The 24,473-nt window shown below is 50.5% G+C and overlaps 2 long non-coding RNA genes across 3 annotated transcripts; one reads left to right on the top strand and one right to left on the bottom strand.

The window, feature by feature from the left end:
* Positions 1–4,842, top strand: LOC148755319 (uncharacterized). Of its 2 annotated transcripts, XR_016018540.1 has the most exons (3): positions 1–1,396; positions 1,969–2,134; positions 3,172–4,842. It is a non-coding gene; the product is annotated as an uncharacterized LOC148755319 (long non-coding RNA). The 2 variants fall into 2 exon arrangements; XR_016018539.1 differs by lacking the exon at positions 1–1,396 and having other exon boundaries at positions 1,406–2,134.
* A 9,130-nt stretch (positions 4,843–13,972) lies between these two features.
* On the bottom strand, positions 13,973–21,528 carry LOC141572045 (uncharacterized). The gene is made up of 3 exons (XR_016018538.1): positions 17,966–21,528; positions 17,633–17,876; positions 13,973–16,489 (listed from the first exon to the last, which is right to left on the bottom strand). It is a non-coding gene; the product is annotated as an uncharacterized LOC141572045 (long non-coding RNA).
* Positions 21,529–24,473: the final 2,945 nt, after the last annotated feature.

Below are 24,473 nucleotides of genomic sequence, written 5' to 3'. Positions count from 1 at the left end.
ACAGGCTCAGAGCAATGAAATTGCCCAGGTTGGTGGGGCTTGTGAGTAGCACAGCCAGAATTTGAACTCCGCTCTACCTGATCCACAATCCCCCTGCTGACTGTCACCTTTGTGTTGGTCCTAGAGGACATGTGCCACCAAAGTATGTGGGGGACAGAAAGCTGCAAAAGGGGTCCTCCTGGCACCTTTGCCAGCCTGGGGAGGTCAGGCCTGGTGTGTCCACGGCCACGCGCATCACCCCACTTTGGCGGGTCTGGACGACACGGGGGTGGGGGCCCTGGGCTCGGGCTGCCCCACTGCTGTCCCCGCACCCCCGTCCAGGTGTCTGTCCCCGGCTCTCACAGGAGCTAGGTCAGGGGTAGAACCATCTGGTGAGCAGGGATAGAGGAGGAGGAAGAAGTGGGGGTCGTGGCTGCTGACGTTCCTACCGTCCTTGAGCGGCAGGCAGATCTCTGTGCTTGTCGCCAGGCCACAGGCCAGGCCTTTGGACAGGATTTGACTTCTGAGGTTTCCATGACGTTGCATTTGGCCTGCAGGCCAGGAGCACAGTGGGGATCCCAGGGGTCCAGTGGACTCGGGCCCAGCCCTCCCCTCCCCCAGGGCCACTGAGAACAGAATCATCGCCTTGGCTGCCTTGGCTGCGGTGGGACCTGTGGTTCCCAGAGCCCCAGGGGCTTCTCCTAATAGCAGGGCAGGGCCTGGTCCCACCCTACGCTTCCCTCTCCACTGGGATACTTTTAGTCTTTTTCTGGATCTTGTCCCAGGGGAACCAGAGAAAAAGCCTTGGGCAGATTCCCAGGAGGCCCGTCCTGGTCCCTCCCCTGGATGGCTGGGCTGCTTGGAGAGCCTTGAGGGTGAGAGTGGGGAGCTAATTCTGTCCCTTAGCTTAGCCAAGTGAGGGAGAGTGACAAGTACTGAAGTCTGGCTCCCTGCACCCCTGAGGGGCCAATCCTGTGAAGAAGACTGGGCCCTGGGAAACGACCCAGTTGCGATGCCTGGGGCTCCTCCCCATCTCCAAAGAGAACCAGATTTACAGGTGGGCACCAGGCCCGGGGAGACGCCAGACCCAAGCACATCCTGACTTGGTTCCAGGGGACCAGGCTCTCTGGCCTGACAAGTGGTCAGGAATGAGTCCTGTGGCCACCTTCCCCTCCCCCCCCCAGGACCAGAATGCTTTGCCTCTCTTCTCAGACCAAACTGATGGCCAGTAGGGATCAGAGTGAAGAAAGCTTCTGGGCTGACCCCCACTTCCAGCCCCTCAGGTGGGGCAGAGAGCCCTTGCCCCTGGGGATGTCCCAGGCTGATGGGGACAAAAAGAAAAAAGGAGCCAGGTCACAAACAAACAAATCCTGCTGCTCAAGGACTAAGCAACCTGGAAAGAAGAGAACAATTGCAGGTGGGTAGATGGGGTGGGGTGGGGGTGTCATTTCAGGGCCCCTGGGGGCCTCCTGCCTCCCACCACAGCATACCAGGAACTTCTCCCTTGGAGGGGTTTTCTTTTGAGGAAAGGCCTTCCAAAGTGTTGGCAGGATCGTTAATAAGAACACAGAGATCAGATAACCCTTGCTTCAGGCAAAGCCAGGAGGTGACTGTCCCTCCTTGCAGAGGAACAGCTTGTGTGCCCTTTGAGTAGGGCTGTTAGACTGTGATTCGATTTACCAACATTCGTTAACATGTTTCGCTTCATAAACGGAGGGCTGCCTACTGTGGTCCAGAGCCTGGACTTGGGGACCACTGCCCTTGGCTGTGCAGGATCCAGCTGTCTCCCCTCCCCTCTCATGGTTCCCTGAGGCCCTTGGTTTCCAGCAACCCAACAGACCCCTGAGCGCCCAGCTGCTCCCAGCTCACCGTGAGGCCAGGAGGCTCCCCAAGAAGTGGGAGGCCCCAGTATCTGGGGACAGAAATCCAGAGCTGGAGTTCCACAGGCTCTGCTCCCTCCAGTTGGGCATTACCTTTCCTCACCTGCAGGACGGACCAGATGTACCTGCTCTCCTGGATCCAGTGTGAAGGCTCTAGAAACTCAAGGGAACAATGTGATGCTGGCAGCTCCGTGGGTCCTAGTCAGGACCCCACCACCCTTGGGACACGTAGGGTCACTGTCTTGGCCTGGCCTGTGATAGCAGCATCCTTCCAGGTCCGGCTGGCTCCCTTGTGGTTGGAGTGGGAACAAGCTATGCCTCAGAAGACCCCGACCTGGGCAGTGGGTGCAGAGGCTGGGGGAGGGCAGAGGGGCGGTGCCTCATCAGGAATGGGGATTGCTATTCTGCAGCTCACACGGGCGGGGTAGGACATTACTCTGGCACCTCCCACCATTGCTGGCTCTGGCCAGGCCCTTTGCGCCCAAGTCTCTCCATGGCTCAGGATGAAAACAAACACAGAAGTCCCATGAAAAGGCACTGCTGGGGGTGGCTGGGATGACCACTGCCCTGCTCTCAGGACACAGATCCCCTCAGATGGACAGCAGGCCTCAGAGGCAGGGCCCTCAGAGCCACCATCCTAAACTAGCGGGCAGGGAAGGCCCGTGCAGGACAGCTTGGTCTACCCGGGAGGTTGGCCAAGTGCACAGCTGTGTGACCCAGGGGTCACGACTTCTCTGGACTGAAGCAGCTGTGAAGGAACGTTTCTGCAGGGCCCTGAAGCCTGGATGCACTCGGCCCCCTGTCCAGCCCAGCTCACACAGACCGGCCACCGAGAGTCCCTGGGGCTCTTTGCAGCTCGCACCTCCCCTCTCCACCTGCAAGCCCACCTCAGACGTCTCCTCCCAGAGGCGTCTCACCTGACACTTGGGTCACTCCATCTCAGCCTTTCACTTATTACGTACAACGCCCGTCTCACTGTTTGTCATTATTATCATTTTCATATATAATAGCTTCATTGAGATATAATTCACATACCCACAATTCACCCATTTAAAGTGTACAATTCAATGTACTTAGTGTATTCACAGGGTTGTGCAACTGTTACCACAGACACCTTTTGGAACATACATACAGGATGTGGTTTTGTGTGTCTGGCTTCTTTCACTAAGCATTAGGTTCCTTTTCATGGCCAAGCCGTGTCCCATTGTGTGTCCCCACAGTGTGTTTGCCCAGTCTTCACTCTTGAAGGACATTCGGGGCCATTGTTCCTAACTTGTTCTCTTCTTCTGTCTGACTCTCTCTTCCCCTCTAGACCAGACACTCCATGAGAAAAGTGGCAGGTCCACTTCCGCTCAGCACCTGGGAGTGTGTGGCACAGATGACACTGGGTAAATATTTGCTGTCTGAATGAAGAGGGACCGACTCTTTGCCAGAGACAGCTAACGTCGGTGTGTGGTCTTCTTCCCAGCACACCCTTCTCCCATCCACCTTCCCTTACACTTCCAGACGTGGCCCCTGAATAATCAAAGCAGCATTTATCATTGAACCCTCAGGCGCCACCCCAGTGCTTCTCACCGTGGCACGAGGCATTTCAGTGGGGATCATTCTCTGTTGTCAGAAGCCGTCCTCTGCCCTGGAGGATGTTTGCCAGCAGCCCTGGTCTCTACCCTCTAGATGCCAGTAGTACCTTCCCCTCTTCCTAGTCGTGACAACCAAAACCGGTTTCAAAAATGTCCCCCAAGGTGCTAATCAAGTCCAGTGAAGAACCCTGGCCTGCACACATTTTCTCATTGCTTTTTCATCACAACCCAGAGCAGAAGGAATTGCCATTGACTAACAAAGGAACCTGAGGCCCAGAGAGGGTTAGTGCCTGACCACGGAGAGGCCAGCTGTGGAACCCATGAGGATGTGGAGTTCCTGCCCCCAGGGATGGGCCCTTCACCCCCAGGAAGGAGCCAGGAATCAAGAAGACCTCCATCCTCCCTCGGGCCTGCCAGGTCACCACTTGAGTGTCTCTCTTCGGGCTCCGTTTCAAACTCCCTCACGCCGCCCTCTTGGTGAGTTAAGCCAACATTGCAGAATTTTCCGGCCTGCCTCTCCCCCGCCCCCTAAATCCTTATCATTCCTTTCATTTTTCAATGTTCACAAGACAAAGGAAATAAGCACTTGGAGGAAGACACAAGCTGTGTTTGTTCCTTAGCTGCTGCTGCGATGTAACTGGATCCTGCTTGGAGAGGTCACACTGGGACCATGAGCAGTGCCTGGCTGTGGGCATAACTTCCAGTCTTGGCATGTTGAGAGTGAGATGAGGCAAAATGTCCCCCAAGTGTCACGACGGATTCCTGTAGCAGTGGGCTTCTTGTTGGGAGTTCTGGCCGGGCCTGCACCTTCTCAGCCATGCCAGGTGCCCTCTGGCTGAGGGCCAGCTGATGGCTTGGAGGAACCAACTTGGCCAGTCCAGCTGGGAGCCGTGCAGCGTGCAGAGGAGGGGAGAGGCTGTTCTTTGGAGCTGTATCTGCTTGAGATTCCAAACTCTGGCTCTGTGAGGCCTTGAGCAGGTCACTTAACCTCCCTGAGCCTGTTTCCTCATCTGCGGGATGCGATCCACAGCCCTGGCCTCCGTGGAGCTGTTTGGGAAAATCAAGGGAGTAATACACATAAATTAATGCATGTGGGCTTGGTATTGATACATTAATAGATTTATATTATGTTACATTTCTTTTATTATAAAAGTTGTAAGTTAATGGTTGTATACTTGGTACATGACACATCCTCAGTGCTTCGTATGTATTTAATAATTGAAACCCCCCAACACTGTACAGGAAACAGAGACAGTGAGAGACGGAGTCACCTGCCCAGGGCTCACTACACAGCCAGCAACGGGCAGAACCGGGATTTGAATCCCAGAGTCTAGTTGCAAAGCCCTTGTGCTTAACTCCTGGGTTTCATGGTCTCTTGAATAAGAAGCTGAGTATGTAAAGAGTGTGGTGTATAATACTTGTCATTATTCATCAATATGGCTCTGGCTATGCACCCAGGCCGCTTCCTGGCCCCTCCATGTCCATGGCGTTGCCAGATTCCAGGAAGTCTTGGCCCACTGCTTGCTCCTGGTTGCAGGTAGGCCAAGGCCGCCAGCCTCAGGCAACATGTTCAAGGTGGGTCTTCTTTCAGAGCTCGTTGGGATCTGCTCTGCCCCTTTGGCTGTGGGCCTGAGAGTGAGCTGTGTCCACTTCTCCAGTGCCCCAACACATCCTCAGACACACATGTGCACAGATTCTCTCTCTCTCTCTCTCTCTCTCTCTCTCTCTCTCTCTCTCTCTCTCTTTTTCTCTCTCTCCGGCCACCAGGGCTGGGCACAAAGCTGGTACTCATGGCAGATTGCTCCCCCTAGCCAATTTTCAACCCCTAAAAAGTTCCTAGGGCCGGCCCGGTGACTCAGGCGGTTAGAGCTCCATGCTCCTAACGCCAAAGGCTGCTGGTTCAATTCCCACATGGGCCAGTGGGCTCTCAAACACAAGGCTGCCGGTTCAATTCCTCCACTCCCACAAGGGATGGTGGGTTCCACTCCCTACAACTAAGATTGAACATGGCACCTTGAGCTGAGCTGCCGCTGAGCTCCCAGATGGATCAGTTGGTTGGAGCGCATCCTCTCAACCACAAGGTTGCCGGTTCGACTCCCGCAAGGGCACTGGGCTGCGTCCCCTGAAACTAGCAACGGCAACTGGACCTGGAGCTGAGCTGTGCCCTCCACAACTAAGACTGAAAGGACAACAACTTCACTTGGAAAAAGTCCTGGAAGTACACACTGTTCCCCAATAAAGTCCTGTTCCCCAATAAAAAAAAATAAAGATCTTGAAAAACAAAAAGAGTTCCTAGTACTCTGCCAGGTGCCTTGAGGGACACTTAACTCACAGGGTGCCTGCTGGGGGAGTGAACGGTGGTGAAGCAGTCCCGCCAGTCCCCGAGCTAGGAGCTTCCTTCCCGTGTTGTCCCCAGCTCCCCCTAGTCCTCAGACCTCCCTGAGGGCGCAAAGCGTTGGTGGTTTCTTTGTCCAGGTCCCCAGCGACAGACACAGACTCTGCCTGCAGAGGTTCTGGAATGGATGTTGGGAGCTCAGAGTGGCCTGGCAGACCAAAAAGCCAGGCTTGAAAACTGGGCAGAGGCTGAACAATGCAGTCGGACCACAGCCTCCCAATCCTGTCACAGGACAGTCTGACCCTGCTGCTACCACCACGGAAGAGAACCCCGCCCCACTTCTCTGCATCAGTTGTTTGCTCAAAGGCTGGGGGAAGCTGGTGATTGGTGGAGTCATGATTGTACGCCTACATCTCAGTAGCCAGGAGCAGGAAAACAAATATGGAGCCTCTTTGTCTATGGCTTTCAGTCAGGGCTCCTCTGGAACCACCCTGAGCCTCAGACAAGGCCTGGTGCCCTGACTAGCAGATGCCCCCCCCCATGGGACGGTGGCATACTCCCTGAGTGACTCCTGGTCCCACCCACAACAATTTTTGCTTAGGCAAAAGGAAGGAGTTATTAGTACACATACTAGAAAGCTCAATGCTAATTGCTTTCAGGTATGGCTAGATCCAGGAGTTCACACAGTGTTTCCAGGACCTGGTTCAGGACCAGTTTCTCTATCTCTGTCCTTCAGTTCCACATCCTCTGGACTGGCTTCACTCTCAGACATCTTATTCCAGGGAAGGCAAACTGGCTGCTCAGCTCCAGCCTCACACCCTCCCAGGTTCAAGGGCAGCAGCAAAAAAAAAAAACCCCAACCAACCAACCAAACAAACAAAAAAACTGTTTCTTCATAGTCATCCGGAGTTAGTTCTGATTGGCTTGATTTGAGTCACATGTTCACATGTGAACCAATCACAGTGACTAGCCTGGGAGGAAATTGAACCCACTGAAACATATGGACTGAGAGTTGTAGAAGGGTTGTTCCCCAGAAGTCCAGTAGGGTGCCCTAGCTGGGAGAGAGGGGAAAAGAATCTGGGTAGCAAAATCAGGTGTGACCAGAATGACCAGTGGTGGACTTCCTGACTTCCCCGGGGCCTTTCAGAATGACAGCTGGCCGGGCAGTCCTACATTCCCAGAATGGGACTTTGGCCTCTCCTGACTGACAGTTGGCAAGTGTGGTGAGAGGCAGTTGGCGGCCCTCCTCCTGACTCCTGGCCCCTCCTGACTAGCAATCAGTGGGTACCCGGGGGGCAGCTGGCTGGCACAGTGCTTGGCAGTCGACCAGTCCTATCTGGCAGTGCCTCATGGGGCTGCCCTGAGGTAGGGAGGGAAATCTCCTGGGGTCCACTCCATCGCGCTCTGCCTCTGCCCCTTTGCACCACCACTTAAAGAAGCCTCTTGTCCCTGAGTGGCAGCAGGACTTCCTGTCCAGGGGTGCACGAGGCCATCTGGGGCCAGTAGTGCCAAGGACAGTGATTCTGGTGTGCATGGATTCAGGAAAGATTAGAATGGGGGCAGGGTGTACCTTGCTCATTGGGTGTCACTCAATTTCCAACAAATTGTTGTGAAAGGCCCACTGTGGTCAGGCGCGGTGTGTGGCAATGCACTTGACAGGCAGAGCACGTCCTCCCTGAGTTTTCAGCTCATCAGGGAAGGGGCCCAAGTCACGTGATGATGTATGAGCTGTGATGGGTGTGAGGTGAAGGTGGGATGGCCCTCCAGAGGGTGATGTGTAGCTTCGACCCCGGCGAGTATTCCCCAGGAGGAGCAGAGAGAAGGCCCAGCTCAGGGAGTGTTTCAGGCAATGAAGAAGGCTGGAGCAGCTGGAGTAAGTGGTGTAGGGAGAGGAGCCACCATGCTCTGGAGAGTCGGTGAGGACAAAGCATAGAGGACACGAGGAGGCTCTGGCAAAGATCTGGGACCTTCTCCCAGGGGCAGTGACATGATCGGACTTGCATTTTTGAAAAGTCATTCCAGATCCAGACAGAACTGAGTTGGGGGGACACAGGTGGAAGCGGGGAGAGGGAGGTGGCCCAGAGCAGTAGGGGGCAGATGTAAAGAAGTGGGTGATTTGCGGGATGGCCAGAGCTGGGACCAACAGGCCTGGGGCTGCCCCGTGCTGTGCTCAGTGAGCAGCTGCCGAGGGACGCACACAGTAGGATCTGTTATTGTACAAACGAGGGATTCCCACATGCACACACGCACCCACACATGCCGGGCCTGTGTGCATTCGTGTGTACAGAGAAAGTGGAGGAAAGTCACTTGAGATCTGGGGGAGGGCGGGATGGGGCAACTCATTCTTTATGCATCTTTGTGTTTTCACTGGTCATGTAACGCGGGTTACTCTTATAGTTCTGAGAGGGGATTTTAAGGAATGAAAAGTTGAGAACAGGAAAGTGAGTGCAGCGGCTGAGAGTGCTGGCTTTGGGGTCAGAGCGACCTGGGTTAGAACCCTTGTTCTGTCATCGACAACTAGCAGACCTAAGGAGGGTGACTCGGCCCACGCCAGCCCCCTCTTTCAGCCATAAAGTGGGGCTGCTGCGTGGATTATGGCAGATCACGTGTGTCAAGTGCTTTGCACAGCGCGGGGTGGCTGTCACTGTTGTGATAGCTGTCCTCTCCCCTCCGCCCCCATCCCTCCCCGCCCTTCCTTCCCCCCACCTATCTCCCTCTGTTCCTTCCTTCCACATCCCCAGGGCATATGTCAGAAAAAGGAGGCTAAAATGAGGGGTCTGTGTGATCGGCCCTGGAGAGTCCAGAACAGACGGAACCGGGGCCAGCAGCCACCCCAGGACAAGGGAAGGAGGCCAGCCCCTCTTCCAAGACCGCTGGTCCATACGTTCATCTCCTGCCCCAGGCCAGGATGACAGATGGCCCCCGAAGGAAAGGTCACTGTCTTGGGAGCAGTTGTGTGCTTGGCGGAGGCCTGCGGGTTGGAGTACCTTCTTAGCGCCTGCTCGGTCCATGTCTGCTGTTTGGGGGCCTGGACCTCGCCAGCAACAGGACTTTATTTTGGTTACTAAGGACGGGAAGGTCCAGGTCATAAATTACTGGCTGGCTGGGCAGCCAGCCTCTCCCTCGGGGCGGCCCGCAGGCCGGAGGCCTCTTCAAGGCCAGTGTGTCCCCCTCCTCTCAGCAAGGGGCGGGAGGTCTGGTGGTGGCGGCTCGGAAGCCCAGTGGGGAGGCGGGGGAGAGAGGAAAGGGGTCTCCGGGCCTGGGTTCAGAGCAAGGTTAGCCAAATAGTGGATAAATTAGGCGAGGGAAACAGACAGCTCCCCTCGCAGTGAACTTTTCACCCAGCTAACCTGCTCCTCGCCCACTCTCAGGTGGCGGCAGCTCCCGCATGTGGCTGTCACCTCTCGGGGGGGTTGTCACCTGCCTCTTTCCCCAAGTACCGCCACTGCAACCCCAGGTGACAGGCTGAGGCTAGAGCACCCAGGACAGGCTCTCAGGTCAGAGTCTCATTTAGAAACTTGGGGATTTCATCCAGCCTGAAGTTCAAACTTGGACAGGACGGCAACTACCCCATTCTTCTTCCTCTCCTCACCCAACACCCTCACCCCGAGTGGGGCACACGATTCTATCAGACCCAGCACCTGACTTTGACAGGGCCACCGGGGCGAGGGATGCTTGTCTATCTGAAATGAGCCCTAAGGGCTTAGGCAGGTTCTCCAGCAGAACCTTCTACCCAACTCTCCTTCTCTGCTTGTTTCTGGCCTGAGTAACCCTTTGGGGAACCAGCTCCACCCTCAGGGAGCAAAGGCAAAGGCCCTCTCTACGGCAAAGTGGGCTCAAGGGGTGACCCAAGCACAGGCCATTGCCCGAGGCTCCCTGCCACAAACAGGCTTGCCCCTGGGTCACCAGAGCCCTCTCTGAGGCTGGCCCCCTGGATAGGAGGGCTTCATCGGCCATCAGGCGACAAGGAGTGTGCCAGAGGAGGGCATGGGGGCCAGTCCGAACCCAGGGACAATCACCAGGAAGCGGGTCTGCAGAAGAGCTGGAGGAGGTCCTGAGACCCAGTTACTTGGCCGTGTCCTCCCACTGTCACATTCACTGGTGGCTGCCCAGCCTGGATACACAGATGGTGCTCGGAGTAAATGCGTGACGGAAAGTACGGGTGAGCTGGCCAGGAGGGGAAGGGCAGGCGATCCCATCAGGACACGCAGGACACCCTGGAGTGGGGGCTGGAAGTCACCTGGTGTTCACTCCATGGGCACGTTGAGACTCATGCCTGCTTGGTCCTGAGCACTGCCAGGGACACAGAGAGAGTGAGCCAGGCTAGGTGCCACGATCACAGAGCAGAGCCTATAGTGTGGGAGGATGGCAGGTGAGAGAGATGGACAGGCAGATACACAGACCAACCACAACGGCAAATATCAGACCATGACTGGGGTGGTCAGTGAAGGGCTGAGGAGGAGGTGACATCTGAGCTGAAGTCAGAATGATAAGAAGGGGACAATCTTGTAAGGGGAGTAGTGTGGGGTGAGGTGGGGAGCTGGGCGGGCCCGGAGCCCAGGGCTGATGGGCAGCGTCAGAGGCCAGGCCAAGGTCATGACCTTAGACATGTCCTTGGCTGTCCTGGTAGATTGTCCTCTTGTCAGCTTGAGGCACCCCCACCTCCCTGACAGGGACACCACCTGGCCCTCCCCACCATGGGGGGCTAAGAATCGATGAGCCCGGTGGAAGTGGGTGACCTAGATGGAGCCTCGGCTCTTTTACTTGCCGTCTGGGTGACTTGGGCACCTGACTTCATCCTCGGAGCCTCAGTTTAGATTTCTGTAAAATGGGAAGGAACTCAATGCTTCCCAAGGACTGAGGAAGAGTAAAAGAATGCAGCTTCCTGGGGACTATGCATTCCTCCGGAGAGTGGGGTGCAGGGGGTAGAACTGAGCTTGCAGCTTGGCAGGAGCGTGTGGGCATGTGGCCCCCGTTCTTATCGCCATAGACATGTGAACACAGCCCGCACCCCATGCAAGAAACAAAAACTGGACGGCTTTGGGCCCTGCCATCATGCACACGGTGCCCAGAGGCCTGAGGTGTCTGTAGAAAGGGGGGCTGGAGTGTCTCTCATGCTGTGTCACCTCCAACGTCTGTCGCTCGAGACTGTGGACTCTGAGAAGCGGCCTGCTCCTTCGCTGGACCCAGAGCTGTCTTTCCCATTCAACAAATGTATCTCATTTCAGGCCAAATAATGTGGAGATGCTGGTCCCTCGAGTTGCACTCCTAAGAGGGACTCTGCCGCACAGATAAGAGTCATTTCCTACCGCCCCGTCCTTCTACGCGTCAGGAGCCTGGCAGCCAGCGGACAGGAAGGTGCTGGGGTGGACCCTGTGGGCCTCACCCCATAATCCCAGACTGGAGCCACGGAGACAGAGAGCGTGGGCCCAGGAGGGGAGGGATGGGAACCTGACTCTCCTCCAAAGACACCCCTGATCTCAGAGACTGTTCTTGGGGTCCACAAACCGTCACCCTTTTTTCGTCTCCTAACATAAAACTAGCTCTGTGTTTCCTGATTAGAAAAATAATACATACTCATTATTTTTAAAAATTGAAATAATGTTAAAACACATGCAGTTCTCAGTGGCTGTCTCACTGCCTCGGGCCTTCCCTGAGCTCCCACCCCCATCCCAGGACAGCTGAATCTGTCACAGAAGAACCCGCTCTGATGTGTGGAACGAGTGAATGAATGAATGAATGAATGGGGGGATGAACTTACGCGATCCTTCGCAGAGAGCTGACTGCTTTAAGAATGGGTCATTGCGGGTCACCAGCATCCTGCCCCCCAAAGAAACAGGTTCCTTAATGCCGGGCTGTCACACAGTGGGATTTCCCTGGGGCTCGGTGACCTTTCTGCTTCCTGTCTTTCCCACAGTTCCCCGGCCAGGGGCTTCCCAGAGCAGATGGTCTGTCCATGGGCTCATTGTTTTAAAATATTTATTTAGTATTATTCAAAAGATGGTGTCGTGACAAGAAAGAGAAAAACGAAAGAAAAAAAACCGTAAGGAAAGAAAAGGATATTGGGCATTCACCAACTGCCCGAGCTAACGCTACCTTCCTGCCTGCAGATGGTCCTTGGGACCCAGCTCAGCACAAATTCGTACGGAGCTGCAGTTTTGTGTGGTTTTTTTTTAACTTATGTTTACAATATACAGTTTTACTTAACACTCTAATAGAGGTTTTCTGTATTTCCACATAATCTTTAAAATTCACCCTTGAAAAGTCATTTTAATGGCTTTATACTATTCCTTCACGAGGCTGTCCCGTATTTTCAGACAGTTCTTTCCCTAATGGCTGTACAGGGATGTGTCCGTTTTTTTTTGTTTGTTATTTTGGCCATTGACAACAGCACAATCGTATGTACTTTAGCAGCTGTGGCTTTTGTGTCTTTTAAACCTTTTCTGTGGGATGAATTCTAATAGAGGGTTACAGAGACCAAGAACATAAATAGTTTTATGGCTTCTTTTCTGGGCGTCATCTCGTTTCCTTTCCAAAGGCAACATCACTGTGTAGTGCCATCGGCAGCAGAGTAAGGATCCGAATTTCTCTGCACGCTTGCCAATGCTGGGTGTGGCCTTAAAAACATTTTTCTTTTCTTTTTTCTTTTTTGCTAACATACTGTGTTTCCCCGAAAATAAGACTTACCCCCAAAATAAGCCCCAGTTAAAATCGTCAGCCAGACGGACGCATTTAGTACGTTATGACCATTTTCCAGAAGAAGACATGACTGTATTTGAATAAACGTAGATTGTTGTACATGAAAAAATAAGACATCCCCTGAAAATATGCCCTAATGCATTTTTTGGAGCAAAAATTAATATAACACCTGGTCTTATTTTCAGGGAAACACGGTAGTAAATATAAAATAGTCTCTTGGTGCTGCTGTAGGCTGCTCTTCTTTGATTATTAGTGAGGGTAAACCTTTCCCCTAGTGGTGGTTCCGAGCAGGTGAGTTTGGCCGGTTCATTAACCTTCAGCCCCAGACTGTCAGACATAAACGGGAGGATACCACCTCCTCTTGGCGTCACTGTGATCCTTTTTTTTTTTTCCAACTCAGCTCATCATTGTCTTTGTATTTGCATTTTTATAGGAGCTGTAGCCAAGGGCAGTGCTTTCAGAGCACCAAAATTAAAACCTGGTCTTTGCCCTGAAAGCAAACAGTCTATGTTCGTATTTCCAGTATTTCTCAGAACTGCCCTATATGAGTCTTTTAAGAGTAGCTTAAATATACAGTAGTAACTCCATTATCTGGAGAATCCAGACAACTCAGAAATAAATTAATTTTATTCCAGACACAGTTATCTGGGTTGTGAATATGTACATATTTTCCAGCCATTCATACCTGAATGGATGGGTGACGTGCTGCAGAAACCTCCTTAGTTGGAGAGATTTAATGAAGACAGCAATGGAAGAGTTTTCTTGGGACAAGCAAAAGGGTTACAGCATTTTATAGGTACTACAGAAAAAAATTAGGAACATGTCACAGTCGCCAAACTTCACATTTGTGGGTTGGATTTTCTTGCTGTACTTTCTGTGACAATTAAATGAGATGTAAAACTCTTAATGCAGTGCTTGTCATGGGATAAACGCTCAATGAATGCCAACTGTTGTACTCCAGTTTCTTTGTATGTCAATGATCTTTTCATGTTCTTTGCTCACATATATTGGACTCTTGATTTTTTTTTTCTTGTTTGTTTTTATGAGCTCTTTATATATGGTAGCCACTCTGCCTTTAGCTCAGGTTTCCTGACATTTTCCTTTGGTCACAACATTTAGAATGTTGGGAAATTTGTGGTTTTTGACAGCTGCTCCTTCCCCAGAGCTGTCCTGGTTTGCATTAGGGTCACCCTGTCCCTCAACTGTCCAAGAGGACTTGGCTCATTGAAGCATGTGGAACAATTCTTTTGAAATGAAAGGACTCAGAATCTCCACATTCTGAGGGGCTCTTTTCCCAAATGAGGGCAGTTTTCTTGATTTTGTGGTGGTTGTTCTTGCTTTATTTTTTCTTTTGCAGCAAATTCGTGCATGCATCAAGCATCCAATGAGAGCCTTCTAAGTGCAAAATGCTGAATTTGGGGACATAATGGTGAGCAAAATAGATATGTCCCTGCCCTAATGGAGCCCACTGTTTACAGGGAGACACACACTGGTTGATGTCATCTAGACAGTGAGTATTTATTGAGCACCTGCTATGTGCCAGGCTGTCTGCTAGGGGCTGGGGACACCCAGGTGCACAGAGATAGCCCATCATTAACCACATAACCACACAGGTAAATAGAGAGTGACATATAACATGTCTGAGTTATGAACGAAGGGCTGGTAGAGCTCTGAAGCCTATGACACCAGGACGTGACCTATTCTGACTGGGGGTCTGAGGGGAAGGAGGGGTATCAGTTAAGGAAGTCTTCCCGGAGGAGGTAACATTGGAGGTGAGCTCTGAAGGCTGACTGGGAGGTAACCAGGCAAAGGGGTAAAGGTTTTTTTATAACAAAGGGAACAGCACATGCAAAGTCCTTGGGGTGGGAAGAAACAGTCCGCTGGGTCCAGGGTTGGCCACTGGGACTCTGGGATGAAAGGCAGGGTCAGTGTTTAGGGGACCCCTCTCACGGTTTAGCCCACCTCAGGGCCCCATCTGCCCCTGCCCTGCCTGGGCAGCCCTCCTCTTGTCTGATGGCAGGAGAGGTGTCAGAAGCTCACTTTTGGAGGACACATGGCAGAGAGCGAGGCAGGGCCATGTGGAACTTCGCTGTCACCCTGGTACTTTCTCTGACCTCGGTGGGGGAGTGGCCTCCCGCCTTCGGGAGTTCACGGGGAGGTGAAGTCTCCTCCCAGCGGAGACCGGTTTCTTCCCCTCCAGGGAGGCCTGGCAAGGCCAGGAAGGGTGTCTGCTCTGACCTCTCCCCTCCCCAGCACTAGGGACCAAGCAGCAGGGGCCCCCATAACTGTCCTGTCCTGGGCATGGGCTTGGGGGCAGGACTGACACCTGAGGATCGCGGGGCTGAGGCCAGACACTGCAAGTCCCCTGAGCATTTCCCTCGAGGCGCAGGGACCAGCTCAGAGCTCAAGTTCACTCTGTGGCCACAGGCCCATGAGAGTGACGTCCACCTGGAGCACGTCAGGCTTTGCAGTGTGTTCTGTAAATGAAGCCTTGGCTCTCTCCCTCGGCAGCACCCAGGGCTGTCATTGGCTTCCCACAGTCCTTACAGGGAAATTCCAGCCCGTAACTTGGGGCCTCAGGAACGTCTGAATAGACTTTGGAGCCAGACAACTCTGGGTTGGAGTTCCTGATCCATCTCTACTCTCTGTGGGACTCTGGGCAGATTAACTTCTTGAGCCTCAGTTTCTCCACATGTTAAAATGGGTTCACCTTACCCTGCGGGGCTGTGGTACTAATGTTGGTGCCTGGTGATGGTTACTGGCAGCAGTTCGGGGAGACGGAGCGTTGCCACCGCTGGCTGCTCTCAGCAAGTCATTAGACTTAGACCTGGGAGGCTGGGGAGATGGTCGTACGTAAGTTGGGGCCTCGCTTGCAGGACCCACAAGTGTCATTTCATCCTCACAAGAACCTGGTGATGGAGATATAAGTAGTATTAGCCTCTTACAGACGAGGGCTCTCAGGCCCAGAGAGGTTGTCAAACTCACTCAAGATTGCACAGCAAGTAAAAGGCCCAGCATAGTCCAGGTGGAGGGTGTTTGCTGAGAACCTAGCCCAATCTTGGACCCAGAAGCTAGGAGCCAGAAAGGAAGAAGTTTCCTGTACCAGCTCTCCCTGCAAGCCAAGAATTCCCCAAAGCCATGCACCACCCCTGGACCTCACGACAGTTTCTCCAGCAAACGGGGCTCCAGGCGGAGGGAACTCGGCCCCTCCGAGGGAGCGGCTTGTCATTCTTGCCCAGCCCCTAGAAGAGCAGCTTGTAAGTAGAGCCAGGCCGGCCCCTTTGTTGCACGCTGACAGGACGGTGCAGCCACCACACACTTCAGCTGCCAACTCGCTGCGGTCACTCAATCCATCACCGAGGGCGGGGGCTCCTGGCCTGCCGCTCGCCTGCAGTGTTGTTCTAGTCTGCCTGGAGCTGTGAGATAAACGGGGCATGAACTGGCCCCCTGGCAGGGGGTCAGCCCCTTCTGCCCTCATTAAAGTGCCAATCAAGAAGAGGAATGGAGACAAGCGAGTGAGCTCAGCCTCTGGGCCACCGAGACTCCCCCACCTCCCCCCACCCAAGAAAGCCTGGTGAATTCCCACCCCTGGCCCTCGGGGCGTCTGGTTGCAACATCGCCCTTGGTTTTCCCTGCAATGAGAGAGGCTGGGGGGTCTGGAAATGCAAGGCAGCAAAGGCCACTCACATGGGCCGACTCGAGTCACTGCATACCTGCTGCCATGTAACTAACTACCCCAAAACTTTGTGGCTTAGAACAAAAACCGCTTTATTACCTCTAGTATCGAGTGTCAGCTGGGCTCAGCTAGGTGAGTCTTTAGCTCTGCATGATGTTGGTTGGGGCTCCACTGTGCCGGAGAGCTTCCAGACAGCTGATGCACGTATGTGGTGCCTGTGTGGGGATACCCAGCTGGGCTCACCTGCTTCCTAAGGCGACTGGGCATTTCTCTCCATCTCCGTAGAGTGTTGGGGCTGCTTCCGTAGGGTAGTCATACTACTGATCGTGACTTAGGACTCCTAAAAGTGCAGGAGTAGAAGGTGCCAGGCCTTTTTGAGACACTGACCTGGGACAGGCACAGAGTGACTTCTGCTCCATCCTACAGTGAGTCATGGGCCAGCCCCGATTCCATGTGGGAGGGGACCCAGGGGAGTGGATTTTGGGAGGTATGATCCCTTAAGGCTGTCTCTGGAGACTGGCGAATCCGTGTGATCCCGGGGGTGGGGGGGGGGTGTGCTTTACTCAGTAGAGGGTAGAACAAGCTTTCTTCTCTCCCGGGTTCTCTGTCTAGAGACCCAGTAACCAGAAGCCTCTTGGTCGGGGGTGGGCAGCTGTAATTCTCGCCTCCCATCTATAGACATACTCTCCACAATATATCTATTCTCTGGAAAAATCCCCCAAAGCCTATAATGAGGCACTAGAAAAAAATGAATGATAGCATATTATGTATTCATTTCAAATGTTAAATAATAATAATTGGTATCATTGCTTGAGAATTTACAATATGCCAACATTGCCCTTAGAAATTATATCTTATTTCATTCTCCCAACATCCCTGTGGAGACGCCACTCTGGCGACCCTCGTCTTGTGGGCTAAACTGTAACAAATGGACTCCCAAATGCTTGTTAACTCAAACACAAGAGAAGTTTGCTTTTCGCTTATGACGATGAGAATTCCTGGTCAGCAGGCTGCCCACCTCCACTGACAGTCTGCCAGACTCAGGTCCATCCAGCTCGGGGCTCTGCTATTCGCTGGCTTGCTAGAGAGAACAGAGCGCTCTGGCTGCTACCTGGAGAACGGCCCTAGGTGTGTGTGTATGTGGGGAGGAGGTGGGATTTGACGGATATGCCCTCATTTGCCTTCTAAATCCACTCTCCTCTTCTCTCCCCCCTCTCTGCCCTGGGAGGCTAACCTCCATGGACTGTATTAGTGGACTCCCAGCCTCTGGCTTCCAGTTAGGTTCAGCCTGTGGGAGACAGTGGCAGGGGATCAGAGTCCCTTGCCTCTCTCTCTGCCGGGCTGTAGTTTGACAGTAGCTGACCTTTTCACCAAAGGTCATGGCTCCTCCCATCAGGTGGCCCTTTCCAGCATCTATAGCTCTCACTCGTCCTGGGGGTGATAACAGGAGGTCTCTTGTTGGTGCCCTTGACCACACCCTTACCTCGTAATCACCCCTTTGATAACCTCTCTGCAGCCGTGTCCTCTGAGGGTGCCATCTACATCCTGCTGTGCTCCCGGCTGGTCCAGGGGGCAAGGGTGGAGGCAAGGACACTGTTCAGGAGGCGATTACGAAAATCCAGGAGACAGACGATGGTGAGTAGATTCATAAGATTTTCTGGTGGATTGGATGTGGAGTTTGAGTTAAAGAGATGCTTCAAGGACAGCTCCAAAATTGACCTGAACAACTGGAAGATTGGAGTTATTTATTAAGATGGATGAGACCAAGGTAGAGAGGGGCTTGCGAAGGGAAAAACAAACAAACAAGCAAACCAACCTGTGAGTTCTGTTTTAGACATGTTAAAGTTTAGGGCGCTTTTAAGACTGCCATGTGGAGATGCTGAAAAGGCAGCTGGAGCTCCAAGTCTGGGTTTCAGGGCAGAGATCCAGGCTGCAGATATAAATTTGAGAATTGTGAATATGTAGATGGTATTTAAAGCCTTGGGATTCAATGAGATAACCAAGAAGATTATAGCTGGAGAAAAGAAGATCTGACAGTGAGCGCTGAGTTTTTTCAGCATTTGGAGGCCAAGGCGATGAGGAGAAACCAGCAAAGAAGACTAACGAGGAGCTGTCAGTGAGGTCGGAGGAAAACCAAGAAACAATGGTTTTCCTGGAAGCCAAGTGGAAAAAAAAAAGGGGGTTTCAAGAAGAAGAGAGCCATCAACAATGGAGAATGCTGCTGGTTGTTCAGGTTAGATGAAGCCTTATAACGAAGATTAGACTTGACAAAATAGAAGCCATTGATGACCTTGAAAAGGAGGTCTTGAGGATAAAAGTTTAATTGAAAAGGGCTCAGAGAAGAATAGGAGACATTTCTGGTTCTATCTGTGGCAGAGTGGCTGGTATTGGACTTATGTTCCTGTCACAAATAACTGTAATACTGGACAAAATATATGAAACAATCATTATGTCATTGAACCACAGCCAATGCAAAGCTATGATCCTCAAGAGAGGGGAAGCACAAAGGCTGAACTCCACATTCAACTTGACTTTCTGCCTAGGGGTAATTTTCAAACGGTGGCACAAGGAAGCAAATTCCAAGCAGAGAGTATAGTCTCACTTGGCGGATAAAAGAGAGTTCGGAGTTTAGGGCTGCTAAGACCGCTGGAATCTGTGGGGCAGATTACCAAAGAAGAGGGAACCACAGAGAAGAATCGGCAGAGATGGAGACCCAAAATTTGCGTATGTATTCCCTTCAGATCTGTAGCTGAGTCCTAAGGTGTACACGCACAGGGCAAGACTCCACAAGGCCTAGCAATACACCTCCTTGGGAGCCGAGGCTGAACAGAGATTTCAGAGGTCTCAGTGCTGAAGTGATATTGTGGTTCTGAGGCATCTAGAGAGGAGAGAACTCAGTGAAAACCCTGAGAATGCAACTGAAAATCCAGAAAGGGTACTGTGTAGAAGTAAGTACATAAGCTAGAAGTAATGGTTTCACCCTAGAACTGTGGGAAAACTGAAATAGACTCTCCTTAACAAAGTCTAAAATCAATTCTCAACAAGATCAAGTTATTTAACGGCTTACCAGAAGAAAAGCAAAGCTAAACAAAACAGTATTCTTTAGAGGATGATATCATAATCCAGAGTCCCCACAATGTAACATTCAAAATGCTTAGCATATAATAAAACATTATTAGACATGTAAAGAAGCAGGAAATGTGACACATAGTCAAGAGAAAAAAGTCAATAGCAGTAAACTCAATGTAATCCATATGTTGGAAATGGTAGACAAAGACTAAAATATATAAATGTATTAAAGGATTCAATGGAAAAGGTGAACAAAACATTTGTGCCAATGGGAAATTTGGCATAGAAATGAAACATTTTTAAATGGAAATTCCTGAACTAAACAATACAGTATCTGAAATGAAGAATTCTTTGGAAGCACTTAATATCTATCATATTGGACATGGCAGAAAAAAGGATCTGTAAACTCAAAGACAGGAGGTCAAAATGAATGGCACCTATCAACCCAGATTCACGATGCTTAGTACATCCAAAGGAGGATAAATACAAAAATACCATACCTAGGTCATCGCAGTCAAACTACTAAAATCCAAAGATAAACAGTCTTAAAAATCAGCTAGAGAAAAAAAGAATACATCACATTCAAAAGAACAATAAGAATCATGGCTGACTTAGCAGAAACATTGGAAACCAAAAAGTAATAAGAATGACACCTACAAAGTGCTGAAAGAAAACTGCCAACCTCGAATTCTTTATCCAGTGAAAATATCCTTCAGCACTCAAGATAAAGAAAGATATTTTCAGGAAACTAAAACCGAGATAATTTGTTGTCAGCAGAATTTCACTACAACAAATACTGATGATGTTCTCTAGGCTAAAGAGAAATGATCCCAGATAGAATCCTATATCTGCAGGAAGGAATACAGCGCATCAGAAATGGTAAGTATGTGGGTATTTACAAACATTTATTTAAAAGACTATTGACTAGTCAAAGAAAAATAATAATCATGTCTGGTGGCGTTTATAATATATGCAGAAACAAAACATATGACAACAACACAAAGAGAAGAAAAGGTGTAAATGAAATTATGCTGTTCAAAGTTCTTACAATAATATGAGAAATGATATGATATTAATTCGAGGTAGACTGTGATAAGTTAAGGATGAATATTGTAATCTCTAGAGCAACGCTCAAAAAAAACCAAGCATGTTTAAAAGCCAAGAAGATAATGATGTGTAAAAAATGGAGGTTCATCGTCTGTACCACTCTGGTGTGGGAGCTGACAGTGAGGGAGGCTGACACGCTGAGGGGAGGGGGTATATGAGAACTCTACTTTTCACTCAGTTTTGCTGTGGACCTAAAACTATTCTAAAAAATAAAGTCTATTTTTTTAAAAAGTTGAGAGGACATAAAATGTAATTCTAAAATATACTCAATCCAAAATAAGAAAGGCAAGGAAAAAACAAAGGAACAAAGAGCAGTTGGAACAAATAGAAGACACACAGAAAAATGGTAGACTGAAACCCAACCACACCAGTAATTACATTAAATATGAATGGACTAATAAACATTCCAAAGGAAAGACAGAGAGTATATATACAATTGGATACAAGAATGAGACCCAACTATATGCTGTTCATTAAATATAGGGACACCAAAAGGAGGAAGGTACCAGGTTGGGGGAAAGCTGTACCATGGAAACTAATCAAAAGAAAGCTGGGGAGGCTACGTTAATATCAGACAAAGAAGACTTCAGGACAAAGAACATTCCAGAGATAAAGAGAGATACTGCATACTGAAAAAAAAACAATTCATAAGAAGACATAATAATGCTAATTGTGTCCTATTAATAATCTTAATAACGTAGCTTCAATACATGAAGCAAAAACTGAGAGAATTAAAAGACATCAACAAATCCACAATAACAGAGATTTTAACACTGCTCCTTGAGACCCTGACAGACAGCAGACATAAATCAATACAGACAGATAGAGGCTTTGAAAAAGAGAATGTGAGAAGAGGAGGTGGAGAGGGAAACCCCAATCTTTTAAGGAATTTGACTTGAAAGAGAGCAGAGACGTGTGCAGTGGCTGGATTGGGGTATGAGGTCAAGTGCAGATTAAGATGGGAGAAATGACAGCACGTTTGTACTCTGGTGACGAGAGTCCAGGAGGGGTGGGAAGAGGCGATGCAGGCCAGTGAGAGCACAACGGCAGGGCAAGGACCTTGAGTGACAAGGGAGGAAGGGATATGGGCACAAGCAGAACTGGTCTGAGGCGGTTGTTGTTTATGTGTCAGGGGAAAGAACCTTTCCCAAGACACTGGGCCCTGTCCTATGGCCAGGCTTCCTGGGGACGGGTGGGGGGCAGCTGGGGCAGGATCTGCACCAACCTCTCAGGCTTGGTATGGTCCTGTTCTTCTCCACATCTCTGTCCCAAGATAATTCAAGTTGGTCACAGGAAGCTATCCCAACACTAGAGGCTGGGGACAAGAAGGCTGCTTTTATAATTTTCATACACACACGCTCGTATGAATATATATATAACTGCCTGTATCTATATCTGTATCTCTATCTCTCTATCTCTGTCTATATTTAGTTTCTGTATCTCTCTGGAAAAATACACAAGAAACCAGGAAACTCGATAGTGGCTGACAGGAGTGGGAGGGAGGAACTAAAGTAACCATAAATAAAAACAAACACAGAAGGCAACACTTGACAAACAACACTCAGCAGTCTACTCGACTTCCGGTTCCCTTTTTAAACCCTACATTTTATCTTCTATATACATGTGTTTCCGGATTCCATTGAGAAAATATGAAGAACATTTAAACCCAACAATCTGCCCATAAACTAGGCTGTAAGCAGGTAAGAGTTGTAAATAAGTCTGCCAGTCACCTTTGCTAAGCACTTATTTTGTGCTTAGGATGAAAAAGTCTCACCCTATCACTAGCAGCGAGTCCACAACCAGCAATTCGTCATTCCTATTTTCAATCTGTTGACATATCTTAAATATTATGAATTATTGAATTAAAACACTACTATCCAGACATGCTCATCCGTCACGTGTGAGGGCCTTCTTGACTTGATAACTGGATTAACAAAACAAAGCTGAGGGCCAGAATAGGAGCTGCAAGATGATCCAATGCCTCCTTCCCCCAACGCCTGTGCTTTTTAAACATAATTGGTGTCATCTTCTGAAAGAAATTGGCTGACGTGTGGGACCACTAAGTGCTGTGCTGAGGTCCGGGAGCCTTTGGGTCAGACATGGCCACCCAGGCCTCGGCTGGCTTGCTTTTCCTGGTCTGTTTCACATGTGCGTGTCGCATGCCCATCTCCTGCCTCTGTGCCTGGGACTTGAAACACCCTGGGCAGCCGGCCAGAGGCCTTGGTTTTCTTTGCACAGTTGCCCAATCTGATGTTGGTGTTTAGCAAGCAAAGCGAGGCTCTTGGAGGTCAAAGAGAAACAGATGGCCCTCTTGCCTCTTCTGACCCCAGGGAACTCCATGGACCTGAGAGCACCGTGAGATGCTCCCCACATTTCAGAGCCCAGGAGACGTGGGCTGATCTTCCCTAAGGCTGACAGGCAGTCCTCGGATGGACCGGAAATGACAGGGCCAGGCCGACCCACACCGGGCATCCAGCTGTGAGAGAGCTGGTTGCTCCTGACAGCCCGTGGGCCTTGCATTCTTCCAGCATCAGCCTTGCTTCCCTTCTCCGCTGTTCTGCACCCTCTTCTCATCCAGATGAGAGCTCCCCACAGTTCCACAACTAAACAGATCCATGAGCCTCCAAACCGAGGCTAAGTATCTGGTAGGAATCTGCTCTTTGCCCATCAGAAAATTCCTCAAGAGTCAAGGCCTTAACTCAGAGGCCTGGCTCCTCATGGTGGCCTGTATGGCCCCGAGGCCGGGGGGAGGGAGAATCTGGGAGGGCCTGGGGCAGAGGAGCCTTCCCATGTGGCTCTGTCAAAACCCTGCTACCCACTGCTGTGCATGAACAGGGTCTTCACATCACGTGCCAGGCCTGCATTGCCCGAGGGCCCAGAATCCAGACACTTCCCAAAGCATTTTCTTTGCATTTCTGTGTAACAGCCAATAGTGGATGGTCCTGTCATCTACTTCTGTTCTATCCAAGATGGCAAACGCCAGCTACCTGTGACTACTGAAATGTGCCTAGTCTGAACTGATACTCTCTGAAAGGATAAAACACACACCAGATTTTGAAAATGTAGTGCAAAATAGGAACAGAAAGTATCTCCTTAATACTTTTTATATTGACTAACACTTGGTCACACTTTGGGCATAGTGAGTTCAATATATTCTGAAAATTAATTTCCCATTTCTTTTTCCTGTCCATAAAATGTGACTCCTTTAAAATTTTAAATTATGTGATTTGCATTGTATTTCTATAGGACACTATTGGTCTACTTGGTAACACTAACAGCTGCATTTCACAGAATCCCTTCTGGTTCCGAGGTAGAGCTGCCAAAAGGGGAGGGTGCATGAGATTTGGGAGACAAGGGTGAGCCCAGCCACTATGCCTTGAAGGTCATCGATGGGTCAAGGCGGTGAGAAACAGACCTAAAAGGCTGGTGAGAAACAGACCTAAAAGGTTGGTCGGTTCCAGGCTTTCCTTGCTCTTGTCCTGCAGCCAGCTCTTACTCCTGATGGCCAGCCTCGCTGACCGACACTCACCCCACCACAGCCTTTGCTGCAGACTCACAGGGGGCAGCCACAGAGTCAAAAACCTTTCAAAGATGACCACCTGGGCCCCTCCTCAGTCCTACTTTCCATCCACCCGGAGAGGTTAATGACCTTGTTCTGACCTTCTCACCCCATTTCAGCCTTCACCGCCCAGGCTCCGCCCATAACTGTGTGTGGTCTGAGTCCTATAACACAACCTTGATTCTCTAACAGTCCTGTTTCTGCTCCCTCATTGATGATACCGACCCCTCATGAGGCACTGAGCCCTCACAGACTAGTTTGATTGGGAGTAAACACAACTGAGAACGTAAAACACTGGTTAATGTATCAAAATACAACCGACATGTCTGAGAAGCAAGAGGGCCGCTCTTTGCTGTCAGGCTTTCTGTCCTGGCCTCTAAGATTCCATTTCTTGTCATTCCACTCACCCTGAATTATTCTCTTTCTCCTTCGTCATCCCCCTTTCCACGGGCTGCTTCTTTCCTGTTCACAAGCATGCCTATCTTCCAATTTTATTTTCTTTAAAACATCTAAAAAGAAAAAAAAAAAATCCCCACTCTCTCCTACAGCCAAATTTGAAAAATTCCTCCCATTTGGATCCTATTTCAAT

The sequence above is a fragment of the Rhinolophus sinicus genome, chromosome 14, assembly GCF_057876585.1.
Source record: "Rhinolophus sinicus isolate RSI-liver-muscle chromosome 14, RSI-T2T, whole genome shotgun sequence".
Classification (NCBI taxonomy): Eukaryota; Metazoa; Chordata; class Mammalia; order Chiroptera; family Rhinolophidae; genus Rhinolophus; species Rhinolophus sinicus.
The sequence above is the reverse complement of the archived record's forward strand: the minus strand, read 5'-3'. Positions and strand labels throughout refer to the sequence as shown.